Here is a 16,198-nt window from a genome sequence, read left to right on the forward strand (position 1 = left end):
TAGAGGGAGATAATTCCAAAGAGTGTCTGTAATTTTTAGGGAATTTGAGCTCTTTTTAGTTTTTATTTCTATGGTTTTGCAATTGTCGGGAAAATAGGGAGGCGGGGTATTTTTAACTGAGTGTTGACTCCCAATCCGTAAGTCGTTTCTTACAAAAATATAGCCCATTACCGATGTAAATCACTTTACAATCATCAATGATTGTTAGGTAAGATTCTTGTAAACGAACAAAAAAATGGCTTGTTTGACTTGGGTAAATATCCCACCGCACGTTCACTTGAGAATTTAATGAGCGTTTGTTATTCTCTTTAAAAGCTTTGGATCCATAGGTCATTTGCATCTTTAACATGTTTCAAGCTTGCATATCCATTTTTAAAACACGTGTAGAAGAAATCTCTTTCTTGTAAAATTTCAAGCTATTATGGGTTGAACTATGGAACTACCCAAACTTGGATAACACAAATTTTGTGTTGATTTGTGGTGTGTGAATAAATTGTCTTTACTTACATTTGTTATTGTTTTAATTTTTTTCTTTACATAAACTCTAAAATTTTCATTTTGTCGTGATCTATTTGTCTTTTTTTTGTTTAGGGCATGAAGGGAGAACATAAACTCAAAGTTTTGATTTAAGAAAAAAATGTCCATTTAAATGGAGACGCACAATGTACAAATGTAGAGAGATATAATTCCAAAGAGTGTTTGTGATTTTTAAGGATTGTAAGCTCTTTTCAGTTTTTAGTTCTCAGGTTTTGCAATCGTCGGGAAAAGGGGGAGGCTGGGGATTTTTAATTCAGTGTTGACTCCCTATCCGTAAGTCATTTCTTACAAAAATATTGCACGTGACGCATGAAAATCACTTTACAATCATCTATGATTGTTAGGTCAGTTTTTTGCAAACGAGCAAAATAATGGCTTGTTTGACTCGAGTAAATATCCCACTACACGTTCACTTAAGAATTTAATGATCATTAGTTTTTTCTTTAAAAGCTTTGGATCCATAGGTCATTTGCATCGTTAACATGGTTCAAGCTTGCATATCCATTTTTAAAACACGTGTAGAATAAATCGCTTTCTTGTAAAATTCCAAGCTATTAGGGTTGAACTGGTGGAATTTCCCAAACTTGGATAACAAAACTTTTGCGTTCATATGTGCCGTGTGAATAAATTTTCTTTACTTACATTTGTTATTGTTTTAAATTTTTTTCATACATAAACTCTAAAATTTTCATTTTGTTGTGTTCTTTTTGCCTTTTTTTGTTTACAGTATGAAGGGAGAGAGAAAACTCAAAGTTTTGATTTAAGAAAAAAGTGTACATTTAAAATGGAGACACACAATGAAAAAATGTAGAGGGAGATAATTCCAAAGAGTGTCTGTAATTTTTAGGGAATTTGAGCTCTTTTTAGTTTTTATTTCTCAGGTTTTGCAATCGTCGGTAAAAGAGGGAGGCGGGATATTTTTAACTGAGTGTTGACTCCCAATCCGTAAGTCATTTCTTACAAAAATATAGCCCGTTACTGATGATATATCACTTTGCAATCATCTATGATTGTTAGGTAAGCGTTTTGTAAACGAGCAAAATAATGGCTTGTTTGACTTGGGTAAATATCTCACCGCACGTTCACTTGAGAATGTAATGAGCGTTTGTTATTCTCTTTAAAAGCTTTGGATCCATTGGTCATTTGCATCTTTAACATGTTTCAAGCTTGCATATCCATTTTTAAAACACATGTAGAAGAAATCTCTTTCTTGTAAAATTTCAAGCTATTAGGGTTGATCTAGTGGAATTTCCCAAACTTGGATAACAAAACTTTTGTGTTCATTTGTGGTGTGTGAATAAATTTTATTTAATTACATTTGTTATTGTTTTTAATTTTTTCCATACATAAAATCTAAAATTTTCATTTTGTTTTAATCTTTTTGCCATTTTTTGTTTACAGGATGAAGGAAGAGAGAAAACTTAAAGTTTTGATTTAAAAAAATAGTGTACATTTAAAATGGAGACGCACTATGCACAAATATAGAGAGAAATAATTACAAAGAGTGTCTGTAGTTTTTAGGGAATTTGAACTCTTTTTAGTTTTTATATCTTAGGTTTTGCAATCGTCGGGAAAAGGGGGAGGCGGGTTTTTTTAACTGAGTGTTGACTCCCCATTTGTACGTCGTTTCTTACAAAAATATAGCCCGTTACGGTTGATAAATCAATTGACAATCATCTATGATTGTGAGGTAAGCATTTTGTAAACGGGCAAAATAATGGCTTGTTTGACTCGGGTAAATATCCCACCGCACGTTCACTTGAAAATTTAATGAGCGTTTGTTATTCTCTTTAAAAGCTTTGGATCCATAGGTCATTTGCATCTTTAATATGTTTCAAGTATGCACATCCATTTTTAAAACACGTGTAGAACAAATCTCTTTCTTGTAAAATTCGTTGCAATTAGGGTTGAACTACTGGAATTTCCCAAACTTGGAAAACAAAACTATTGTGTTCATTTGAAGTGTGTGAATAAATTTTCTATACTTACATTTGTTATTGTTTTAATTTTTTTCCATACATAAACTTTAAAATTTTCATCTAAAATTTCTTAAAGTTTTGATTTTAGAAAAAAGTGTACATCTAAAATGGAGATGCACAATGCACAAAAGTAGAGAGAGATAATTCCAAAGAGTGTTTGTAATTTTTAGGGGTTGTAAGATCTTTTTAGTTTTTATATCTCACATTTTGCAATCGTCAGGAAAAGTGGGAGGCGGGGGATTTTTAACTGAGTGTTGACTCCCAATCCGGAAGTCATTTCTTACAAAAATATTGCCCGTTACTCATGATAAATCATATTACAATCATCTATGATTGTTAGGTCAGCTTTTTGCAAACGGGGAAAATAATGGCTTGTTTGACTCGGGTAAATATCCCACCGCACGTTCACTTGAGAATTTAATGAGCGTTTGTTATTCTCTTTAATAGCTTTGGATCCATTGGTCATTTGCATCTCTAACATATTTCAAGTTTGCATATCCATTTTTAAAACACATGTAGAAGAAATCTCTTTCTTTTAAAATTTCAAGCTATTAGGGTTGGAATTTCCCAAACTTGGATAACAAAACTTTTGTGTTCATTTGTGGTGTGTGAGTAAATTTTCTTTACTTACATTTGTTATTGTTTTAAATTTTTTCCATACATAAACTCTAAAAATTTTTTTTTTTTGTTGTGATCTTTTTGCCTTTTTTTTGTTTACGGGATGAAGGGAGAGAGAAAAGTCAAACTTTTGATTTAAGAAAAAAGTGAACATTCAAAATGGAGACTCACAATGCAAAAATGTAGAGAGTGATAATTCCAAAGAGTGTCTGTAATTTTTAGGGAATTTGAGCTCTTTTTAGTTTTTATATCTCAAGTTTGCAATCGTCGGGAGAAGGGGGAGGCGGGGTATTTTTAACTGAGTGTTGACTCCCAATCCGTAAGTTACAAAAATATAGCCCATTATGGATGATAAATCACTTTACAATCATATATGATTGTTAGGTAAGCTTTTTGTAAACGGGCAAAATAATGTCTTGTTTGACTCGGGTAAATATCCCACCACTCGTTCACTCGAGAATTTAACGAGCGTTTGTTATTCTCTTTAAAAGCTTTGGATCCATAGGTCATTTGCATCTTTAACATGTTTCAAGCATGCATATCCATTTTTAAAACACATGTAGAAGAAATCTCTTTCTTGTAAAATTCCTTGCAATTAGGGTTGAACTACAGGAATTTCCCAAACTTGGAAAACAAAACTTTTTTGTTCATTTGTGGTCCGTGAATAAATTTTCTATACTTATATTTGTTATTGCTTTAATTTTTTTCATACAATAACTCTAAAATTTTCATTTTGTTGTGATCTATTTGCCTTTTTTTTTTTTTGGGTAGAAGGGAAAGCTAAAACTCAAAGTTTTGATTTAAGAAAAGGTGTACATCTAAAATGGAGATGCACAAAGCACAAATATAGATAGAGATAATTCCAAAGAGTGTTTGTAATTTTTAGGGATTGTAATAACTTTTTAGTTTTTATATCTCAGGTTCTGCAATCATCGGGAAAATGGGGAGGCGGGGGATTTTTAATGAGTGTAGACTCCCAATCCGTAACTCATTTCTTACAAAAATATAGCCCGTTACTCATGATAAATCACATTACAATCATCTATGATTGTTAGGTTAGCTTTTTGCAAACGGGCAAAATAATGGCTTGTTTGACTCGGGTAAATATCCCATCGCACGTTCACTTGAGAATTTAATGAGCGTTTGTTATTCTCTTTAAAAGCATTTGATCCATAGGTCATTTGCATCTTTAATATTTTTCAAGCATGCATATCCATTTTTCAAACACGTGTAGAAGAAATCTCTTTCGTGTAAAATTTCAAGCTCTTAGGGTGGAACTATGGAACTTCCCAAACTTGGATAACAAAATTTTTTTGTTCATTTGTGGTGTGTGAATAAATTGTCTTTACTTACATTTGTTATTGTTTTATTTTTTTTCCATGCATAAACTCTAAAATTTTCATTTTGTTGCGATCTATTTGCCTTTTTTGTTTATGGTATGGAGTACGAAAACTCAAAGTTTTGATTTAAGAAAAATGTGTACATCTAAAATGGAGATGCACAATGCACAAATGTAGAGAGATATAATTCTATTGAGTGCTTGTGATTTTAAGGATTGAAAGCTCTTTTTAGATTTATATCTTAGGTTTTGCAATCGTTGTGAAAAGGGGGAGGCGACGGATTTTTAATTGAGTGTTGACTCCCAATCCCTAAGTCATTTCTTACAAAAAATATATCCCGTTACGCATGAAAAATCACTTTACAATCATCTATGATTGTTAGGTCAACTTTTTCCAAACGGGCAAAATAATAGGTTCTTTGACTCGGGTAAATATCCCACCGCACGTTCACTTAAGAATTAAATTAGCGTTTGTTTTTTTCTTTAAAAGCTTTGGATCCATAGGTCATTTGCATCTTTAACATGTTTCAAGCATTCATATATATTTTTAAAACACGTATAGAAGAAATCTCTTTCTTGTAAAATTCCAAGCTATTAGGGTTGAACTAGTGGAATTTCCCATACTAGGATAACAAAACTTTTGTGTTCATTTGTGGTGTGTGAATAAATTTTCATTACTTACTTTTTTTATTGTTTTAAATTTTTTCCATACTTAAACCGTAAAATTTTCATTTTGTTGTTAGCTATTTGCCTTTTCTTTTTTTACGGTATGAATGAAAAGCGAAAACTCAAAATTTTGATTTAAGGAAAACGTGTACATAAAAAATGGAGATGCACAATACAAAAATTTAGAAAGAGATAATTCCAAAGTGTGTGTTAAATTTTTAGGGATTGTGAGCTCTTTTTAGTTTTTATATCTCAGGTTTTGTAATCATCGGGAAAAGGGGGAGGCGGGGAATTTTTAACTGAGTGTTGACTCCCTATCCATAAGTCATTTCTTGCAAAAATGTAGCCCGTTACACATGATAAATCACTTTACAATCATCTATGATTGTTAGGTCAGCTTTTTGCAAAGGGCCAAATAATGGCTTGTTTGATTCCCGTAAATATCCCACTGCACGTTCACTTGAGAATTTAATGAGAGTTTGTTTTTTTCTTTAAAAACTTTGGATCCATAGGTCATTTGAATCTTTAACATGTTTCAAGCATGCATATCCATTTTTAAAACTCGTGTAGAAGAAATCTCTTTCGTGTAAAATTCCAAGCTATTAGGGTTGAATTAGAGGAATTTCCCAAACCTGGATTACAAAACTTTTGTGTTCATTTGTGGTATGTGAATTTTCTTTACTGATATTTTTTAAATTTTTAAATTTTTTCCATACATAAACCCTAAAATTTTCATTTTGTTGTTATCTATTTGCCTTTTTTTTTTTTGTTACGGTATGAAGGGAGAGCGAAAACTTAAAATTTTGATTTTACAAAAAAGTGTACAACTAAAATGGAGACGACAAATGCAAAAATTTGGAAAGAGATAATTCCAAAGAGTGTCTGTAATTTTAGGGATTGTAAGCTCTTTTTAGTTTTATATCTCAGGTTTTGCATTCGTCGGGAAAAGGGGGAGGTGGGGGATTTTTAACTGAGTGTTGACTCCCTATCCATAAGTCATTTCTAAAAAAAATGTAGCCCATTACACATGATAAATCACTTTACAATCATCTATGATTGTTAGGTCAGCTTTTTGCAAACGGGCAAAAAAATGGCTTGTTTGACTCGGGTAAATATCCCACCGCATGTTCACTTGAGAATTTAATGAGCGTTTGTTATTCTCTTTAAAAGATTTGGATCCATAGGTCATTTAAATCTTTAACATGTTTCAAGCTGGCATATCCAATTTTTAAAAAACATGTAGAAGAAATCTCTATCATGTAAAATTCCAAGATAATAGGGTTGAACTAGTGGAATTTCCCAAACTTGGATATCAAAAATATTGTATTCATTTGTGGTGTGTGAATAAATTTTCTTTACTTACATTTGTTATTGTCTTAAATTTTTTCCATACATAAACTCTAAAATTTTCATTTTTTTGTGATTTTTTTGCCTTTTTTTGTTTACGGGTAGAAGGGACAGAGAAAACTCTAAGTTTTGATTTAATAAAAAAGTGTACATTTGAAATGGAGACGCACAATGCACAAATGTAGAGAGAGATAATTCCAAAGAGTGACTGTAATTTTTAGGGAATTTGAGCTCTTTTTAGTTTTTATATCTCAGGTTTTGCAATGATCGGGAAAAGGGGGAGGCAGGGTATTTTTAACCGAGTGTTGACTCCCAATCTGTAAGTCGTTTCTTACAAAAATATAGCCTGTTATGGATGATAAAACACTTTACAATCATCTATGATTGTTAAGTAAGCTTTTTGTAAACGGGGAAAATAATGGCTTGTTTGACTCAGGTAAATATCCCACCGCACGTTCCCTTGAAAATTTAATGATCGTTGGTTATTCTCTTTAAAAGCTTTGGATCCATAGGTCATTTGTATCTTTAACATGTTTCAAGCATGCATATCCATTTTTAAAACACGTGTTGAAGAAATCACTTTCTAGTAAAATTCCTTACAATTAGGGTTGAACTACTGGAATTTCCCAAACTTGGAAAACAAAACTTTTCTGTTCATTTGTGGTGTGTGAATAAATTTTCTATACTTACATTTGTTATTGTTTTAATTTTTTCCATACATAAACTCTAAAATTTTCATTTTTTTGTGATCGATTTTCCTTTTTTTGTTTATGGGATGAAGGTAGAGCGAAAACTCAAAGTTTTGATTTATGAAAAAAGTGTACATCTAAAATGGAGATGCACAATGCACAAATTTAGAGAGATATAATTCCATAGAGTGTCTATTATTTTTAAGGATTGTAAGCTCTTTTAGGTTTTTAGTTCTCAGGTTTTGCAATCGTCGGGAAAAGGGGGAAGCGGAGATTTTTTAATTGAGTGTTGACTCCTAATCCATAAGTCATTTCTTACAAAAATAAAGCCCGTTACGCATGAAAAATCACTTTACAATCATCTATGATTGTTAGGTCAGCTTTTTGCAAATGGGCAAAATAATGGCTTGTTTGACTCTGGTAAATATCCCACCGCACGTTCACTTAAGAATTTAATGAGCGTTTTTTTTCTTTAAAAGCTTTGGATCCATAGGTCATTTGCATCTTTAACATATTTCAAGCATGCATATCCATTTTTAAAACACGTGTAGAAGAAATCTCTTTCTTGTAAAATTCCAAGTTGTTTGGGTTGAACTAGTGGAATTTCCCAAAATTGGATAACAAAACTTTTGTGTTCATTTGTGGTATGTGAATAAATATTCTTTGCCTATATTTTTATTTTTTTAGATTTTTTCCGTACATAAACCCTTTATTTTTCATTTTGTTGTTATCTATTTGTCTTTTATTTTTACGGTATGAAGGGAGAGCGAAAACCCAAAATTTTGATTTAAGAAAAAAGTGTACATCTAAAATAGAGATGCTCAATGCAAAAATTTTGAAAGCGATAATTCCAAATGAGTGTCTTTAATTTTTAGAGATTGTAAGCTCTTTGTAGTTTTTATATCTCAGGTTTTGCAATCGTCGGGAGAGGGGGAGCCCGGGGATTTTTAACTGAGTGTTGACTCCCTATCCATAAGTCATTTCTTACAAAAATATAGCCCGTTACTCATGATAAATCACATTACAATCAACTATGATTGTTAGGTCAGCTTTTTGCAAACGGGCAAAATAATGGCTTATTGGACTTGGGTAAAAATCCCCCCGCACGTTCAGTTGAGAATTTAATGAGAGTTTATGATTCTCTTTAAAAGCTTTGGATCCATAGGTCATTTGCATCTTTAAGATGTTTCAAGCATGCATATCCATTTTTAAAACACGTGTAGAATAAATCTCTTTCTTGTAAAATTTCAAGCTATTAGGGTTGAACTATGGAATTTCCTAAACATGGATAACAAAAATTTTGTGTTCATTTGTGGTTTGTGAATAAATTTTCTTTACTTACATTCGTTATTGTTTTAATTTTTTTCCATCCATAACCTCTATAATTTTCATTTTGTTGAGATCTATTTGCCTTTTTTTGTTTACGGTATGAAGGGGGAACGAAAACTCAAAGTTTTGATTTAAGAAAAAAGTGTACTTCTAAAAATGAGATGCACAATGCACAAATGTAGAGAGATATAATTCTAAAGAGTGTCTATGATTTTTAAGGATTGTAAGCTCTTTTCAGTTTTTAGTTCTCAGATTTTGAAATCGTCGGGAAAAGGGGGAGGCAGGGGATTTTTAATTGAGTGTTGACTCCCAATCCTTAAGTCATTCCAGACAAAAATATAGCCCGTTACGCATGAAAAATCACTTTACAATCATCTATGATTGTTAGCTCAGCTTTTTTCAAACGGGCAAAATAAAGGTTTCTTTGACTCGGGTAAATATCCCACCGCACGCTCACTTAAGAATTTAATGAGCGTTTGTTTTTTTCTTCAAAAGCTTTGGATCCATAGGTCATTTGAATCTTTAACATGTTTCAAGCAAGCATATCTATTTTTAAAACACGTGTAGAAGAAATCTCTTTCTTGTAAAATTTCAAGCTATAAGGGTTGAACTAGTGGAATTGCTCAAACTTGGATTACAAAACTTTTGTGTTCATTTGTGGTGTGTGAAAAAAATTTCTTTACTTACTTTTTTTATTGTTTTAAAGTTTTTGCATACATAAACCCTAAAATTTTCATTTTGTTGTTATCTATTTGCCTTTTTGTTTTTTTTACGGTAAGAAGGAAGAGCGAAAACTCAAAATTTTGATTTAAAAAAAAAGTGTACATCTATAATGGAGATGCACAATGCAAAAATTTAGAAAGAGATAATTCCAAAGTGTATCTAAAATTTTTAGGGATTGTAAGCTCTTTTTAGTTTTTATATCTCAGGTTTTGCAATCGTCGGGAAAAGAGGGAGGCGAGGGATTTTTAACTGAGTGTTGACTCCCTATCCATAGGTTATTTCTAAAAAAAATATAGCCCATTACACATGATAAATAGCATTACAATCATCTATGATTGTTTGGTCAACTTTTTGTAGACTGGCAAAATAATGGCTTGTTTGACTCGAGTAAATATCCCACCACACGTTAACTTGAGACTTTAATGAGCGTTTGTTATTCTCTTTAAAAGCTTTGGATCCATAGGTCATTCACATCTTTAACATGTTTCAAGCTTGCATATCCATTTTTAAAACACGTGTAGAAGAAAATCTCTTTCTCGTAAAGTTCCAAGCTATTAGGGTTGAACTAGTGGAATTACCCAAACTTGGATAAAAACACTTTTATGTTCATTTGTGGTGTGTGAATAAATTTTCTTTACTTACATTTGTTATTGTTTTAAATTTTTTCCTTCCATAAACTCTAAAATTTTCATTTTGTTGTGATCTTTTTGCCCTTTTTTTTGTTTACGGGATGAAGAGAGAGAGAAAACTCAAAGTTTTGATTTAAGAAAAAAGTGTACATTTAAAATGGAGAAAAACAATGAAAAAATGTAGAGAGAGATAATTCCAAAGAGTGTCTATAATTTTGAGGGAATTTGAGCTCTTTTTAGTTTTTATATCTCAGGTTTTGCAATCGTTGGGAAAAGGGGGAGGTGGGTATTGACTCCCAATCCGTTAGTCGTTTCTTACAAAAATATAGCCCGTTATGGATGATAAATCACTTTAAAATCATCTATGATTGTTATGTAAGCTTTTTGTAAACACACAAAATAATAGCTTGTTTGACTCGGGTAAATATCCCACCGCACGTTCACTTGAAAATTTAATGAGCGTTTGTTATTCTCTTTAAAAGTTTTGGATCCATAGGTCATTTGTAGCTTTAACATGTTTCAAGCATGCATATTCATTTTTAAAACACGTGTAGAAGAAATCTCTTGCTTGTAAAATTCCTTACAATTAGGGTTGAACTACTAGAATTTCCCAAACTTGGAAAACAAAACTATTGTGTTCATTTGTAGTGTGTGAATAAGTTTTCTATACTTACATTTGTTATTCTTTTAATTTTTTTCCATACATAAACTCTAAAATTTTCATTTTGTTGTGATCTATTTGCCTTTTTATTTTTACGGAATGAAGGGAGAGAGAAAACTCAAAGTTTTGATTTATGAAAAAAGTGTACATCTAAAATGGAGATGCACAATGCACAAAAGTGGAGAGAGATAATTCCAAAGAGTGTTTGTAATTTTTAGGGATTGTAAGATCTTTTTACTTTGTATATCACACGTTTTGCAATCATCGGGAAAAGGGGGTGGTGGGGGATTTTTAACTGAGTGTTGACTCCCAATCCATAAGTCATTTCTTACAAAAATATAGCCCGTTACTCATAATAAATCACATTACAATCATCTATGATTGTTAGGGCAACTTTTTGCAAACGGACAAAACAACGGCTTGTTTGACTCGGGTAAATATCCCACCGCACGTTCACTAGAGAATTTAATGAGATTTTTTTATTTTCTTTAAAGCTTTGGATCCAGAGGTCATTTGCATCTTTAACATGTTTCATGCATGCATATCCATTTTTAAAACACGTTTAGAAGAAATCTCTTTCTTGTAAAATTTCAAGCTATTAGGGTGGAACTATGGAATTTCCCAAACTTGGATAACAAAAATTTTGTGTTCATTTGTGATGTCTGAATAAATTTTTTTTACTTACATTTTTTATTGTTTTAATTTTTTTTCCTTACATAAACTATTAAATTTTCATTTTGTTGTGATCTATTTGTCTTTTTTTTTTTTAGGGCATGTAGGGAGAACGAAAACTGAAAGTTTTGATTGAAGAAAAAAGTGTACATCCAAAATGGAGATGCACAATGCACAAATGTAGAGAGATATAATTCCAAAGAGTGTCTGTGATTTTTACGGATTGTAAACTCTTTTAAGTTTTTAGTTCTCAGGTTTTGCAATCGTCGGGAAAAGGGGGAGGCTGGGGATTTTTAATTCAGTGCTGACTCCAAATCCGTAAGTCATTTCTTACAAAAATATAGCCCGTTACGTTTGAAAAATCACTTTAGAATCATATATGATTGTTAGGTCAACTTTTTGCAAACAAGCAAAATAATGGCTTGTTTGAGTCGGGTAAATATCCCACCGCACGTTCACTTGAGAATTTAATGAGCGTTTGTTATTCTTTTTACTAGCTTTGGATCCATTGGTCATTTTCATCTTTAACATGTTCCAAGCTTGCATATCCATTTTTAAAACACGTGTAGAAGAAATCTCTTTCTTGTAAAATTCCATGCTATTAGGGTTGAACGACTGGAATTTCCCAAACTTGGATAACAAAACTTTTGTGTTCATTTATGGTGTGTGAATAAATATTCTTTGCTTATATTTTTTATTTTTTAAATTTTTTTCCAAACATAAACCCTAAAATTTTCATTTTGTTGTTATGTATATGCCTTTTTTTTTTTACGGTATGGAGGGAGAGAGAAAACCCAATATTTTGATTTAAGAAAAAAGTGTACATCTAAAATGGAGATGCTTAGTGCACAAATTTTGAAACAGATAATTCCAAATAGTCGTGCGGTGGGATATTTATCGGAATCAAACAAGCAATTATTTTGCCCGTTTGCAAAAAGCTGACCTAACAATCATAGATGATTTTAGAGTGATTTTTCATGCGTAACGGGCTATATTTTTGTAAGAAATGACTTAAGGTTTGGGAGTCAACACTCAATTAAATATGGGGCGCCCCCCCCTTTTCCCAACGATTGCAAAAGCTGAGATATAAAAATTAAAAAGTGCTTACAATCCTTAAAAATCACAGGCACTATTTAGAATTATATCTCTCTACATTTGTGCGTTGTGCATCTCCATTTTAGATGTACACATTTTTCTTAAATCAAAACTTCGAGTTTTCGTTCTCCATACCGTAAACAAAAAAAGGCAAATAGATCACAACAAAAAGAAAATTTTAGAGTTTATGCACGGAAAAAAATTAAAACAATAACAATTGTAAGTAAAGACAATTTATTCACACACCACAAATAAACACAAAATTTTTGTTATCCAAGTTTGGGAAATTCCATAGTTCAACCCTAATAGCTTGAAATTTTACAACAAATAGATTTCTTCTACACGTGTTTTAAAAATGGATATGCATGCTTGAAACATTTTCAAGATGCAAATGACCTATGGATCTAAAGCTTTTAAGAGAATAACAAACTCTCATTAAATTATCTAGCGAACGTGAGGTGGGATATTTACCCGAGTCAAACAAGCCATTATTTTGCCCATTTTCAAAAAGCTGACCTAACAATCATAGATGATTGTAATGTGATTTATCATGTGTAACAGGCTATATTTTTGTAAGAAATGACTTACGGATTGGGAGTCAACACTCAATTAAAAATCCTCCGCCTGCCCCTTTTCCCAACGATTGCAAAACCTGAGATATAAAAACTAAAAAGATCTTACAATCCCTAAAAATTACAAACATTGTTTGGAATTATCTCTCTCTTTATTTGTGCTTTGTGCATCTCCATTTTAGATGTACACTTTTTCTTAAATCAAAACTTTGAGTATTAGTTCTCCCTTCGTCCAGTAAAAAAAAAAAAGGCAAATAGATCACAACAAAATGAAAATTTTAGAGTTGATGTATGGAAAAAAAATTAAAACAATAACAAATGTAAGTATAGAAAATTTATTCACAAACCACAAATGAACACAAAAGTTTTGTTTTCCAAGTTTGGGAAATTCCAGTAGTTCAACCCTAATTGCAATGAATTTTACTAGAAATAGAATTCTTCTACACGTGTTTTAAAAATGGATAAGCATGCTTGAAACATGTTAAAGATGCAAATGACCTATGGATCCAAAGCTTTTAAAGAGAATAACAAACGCTCATTAAATTCTCGAGTGAACGAGCAGTGGGATATTTACCCGAGTCCAACCAGCCATTATTTTTTCCGTTTATAAAAAGCTTACCTAACAATCATAGATGATTGTAAAGTGATTTATCATCCATAACGGGCTATATTTTTGTAACTTACGGATTGGGAGTCAACACTCAATTAAAAATATCCCGCCTCCCCCTTTTCTCGTCGATTGCAAAACCTGAGATATAAAAACTAAAAAGAGCTCAAATTCCCTCAAAATTATAGACCCTCTTTGGAATTATCTCTCTCTAAATTTTTGCATTGTACTTCTCCATTTTGAATGTACACTTTTTTCTTAAATCAAAACTTTGAGTTTTCTCTCCCCCTTCATCCCATAAAAAAAAAAGGCAAAAAGATCACAACAAAATGAAAATTTTAAAGTTTTTTTTTGGAAAAAAAATTAAAACAATAACAAATGTAAGTAAAGAAAATTTATTCACACACCACAAATGAACACAAAAGTTTTGTTATCCAAGTTTTTCTTTTTCTTTAAAAAATTTGGATCCATTGGTCATTTGCATCTTTAACATGTTTCAAGCATGCATATCCATTTTTAAAACACGTGTAGAAGAAGTCTCTTTCTTGTAAAATTCCAAGCTATTTGGGTTGAACTAGTGGAATTTCCCAAACCTGGATAACAAAACTTTTGTGTTCATTTGTGGTGTGTGAATAAATTTTCTTTACTGATATTTTTTATTTTTTAAAATTTTTTCCATACATAAACCCTAAAATTTTCATTTTGTTGTATTTATTTGCCTTATTTTTTTATGGTAAGAAGGGAGAGCGAAAACACAAAATTTTTATTTTAGAAAAATGTGCACATAAAAAATGGTGATGCAAAATGCAAAAATTTGGAAAGAGATAATTTTCAAAGAGTGTCTATAATTTTTAGGGATTGTAAGCTCTTTTTAATTTTATATCTCAAGTTTTGCAATCGTTTGGAAAAGGGGGAGGCGGGGTATTTTTAACTGAGTGTTGACTACCAATCCGTAAGTCATTTCTTACAAAAATATAGCCCGTTACACATGATAAATCACTATACAATCATCTATGACTGTAAGGTCAGCTTTTTGCAAATGGGCAAAATAATGGCTAGTTTGACTCGGGTAAATATCCCACCGCACGTTCACTTGAGAATTTAATGAGCGTTTGTTATTATCTTTAAAAGCTTTGGATCCATAGGTCATTTGCATCTTTAACATGTTTCAAGTTTGCATATCCATTTTTAAAACACGTGTAGAAGAAATCTCTTTCTTGTAAAATTCCAAGATATTAGGGTTGAACTAGTGGAATTTCCCAAACTTGAATATCAAAACTTTTGTGTTCATTTGTGGTGTGTGAATAAATTTTCTTTAATTACATTTGTTATTGTTTTAAATTTTTTCCATACATAAACTCTAAAATTTTCATTTTGTTGTGATCTTTTTTCCATTTTTTGTTTACGGGATGAAGGGAGAGAGAAGACTCAAAGTTTTCATATAAGAAAAAAGTGTACATTTAAAATGGAGACGTACAGTGCACAAATGTGGAGAGAGAGATAATTCCAAAGAGTGTCTGTATTTTTTAGGAAATTTGAGCTCTTTTTAGTTTTTATATCTCAAGTTTTGCAATCGTCAGGAAAAGGGGGAGGCGGGGTATTTTTAACTGACTGTTGACTCCCAATCCGTAAGTTGTTTCTTACTAAAATTTAGCCCGTTACATATGATAAATCACTTTACAATCATCTATGATTGTTAGGTAAGTTTTTTGTAAACGGGCAAAATAATGGCTTGTTTGACTCAGGTAAATATCCAACCGCACGTTCCCTTGAAAATTTAATGAGCGTTTGTTATTCTCTTTAAAAGTTTTGGATCCATAGGTCATTTTCATCTTTAACATGTTTCAAGCTTGCATATCCATTTTTAAAACACGTGTTGATGAAATATCTTTGTAGTAAAATTCCTTGCAATTATGGTTGAACTACTGGAATTTCCCAAACTTGGAATACAAAACTTTTCTGTTCATTTGTGGTGCGTGAATAATATTTCGATACTTACATTTTTTGTTGTTTTAATTTTTTTCCTTACATAAACTCTAAAATTTTCATTTTGTTGTGATCTATTTGCCTTTTTTTGTTTACGGGATGAAGGGAGAGCGAAAACTCAAAGTTTTGATTTAAGAAAAAAGTGTACATCTCAAATGGAGATGCACAATGCACAAATGTAGAGAGATATAATTCCATAGAGTGTCAGTTAATTTTAGGGATTGTTAGCTCTTTTAGGTTTTTAGTTCGCAGGTTTTGCAATCGTCAGAAAAGGGGGAGGCGGGGAATTTTTAATTCAGTGTTGACTCGTAATCCGTAAGTCATTTCTTAAAAAAATATAGCCCGTTACGGATGATAAATCACTTTACAATCATCTATAATTGTTAGGTAAGCTTTTTGTAAACGGGCAAAATAATGGCTTTTTTGACTCGGGTAAATATTCCACCGCACGTTCCCTTGAAAATTTTATGAGCATTTGTTATTCTCTTTAAAAGCTTTGGTTCTATAGGTCATTTGCATCTTTAACATGTTTCAAGCATGCATCTCCATTTTTAAAACACGTGTTGAAGAAATTTCTTTCTTGTAAAATTCCTTGCAATTAGGGTTGAACTACTCGAACTTCCCAAACTTGGAAAACAAAACTTTTGTGTTCATTTGTGGTGTGAGAATAAATTTTCTTTACTTACATTTTTTATTGTTTTAAATTTTTTCCATACATAAACTCTAAAATTTTCATTTTGTTGTGATCT

Source organism: Aristolochia californica, unplaced genomic scaffold (genome assembly GCF_029961685.1).
Source record: "Aristolochia californica isolate CCGP_79_NKW_82.1479 unplaced genomic scaffold, dmAriCali1.0.hap1 SCAF_12, whole genome shotgun sequence".
NCBI lineage: Eukaryota > Viridiplantae > Streptophyta > Magnoliopsida > Piperales > Aristolochiaceae > Aristolochia > Aristolochia californica.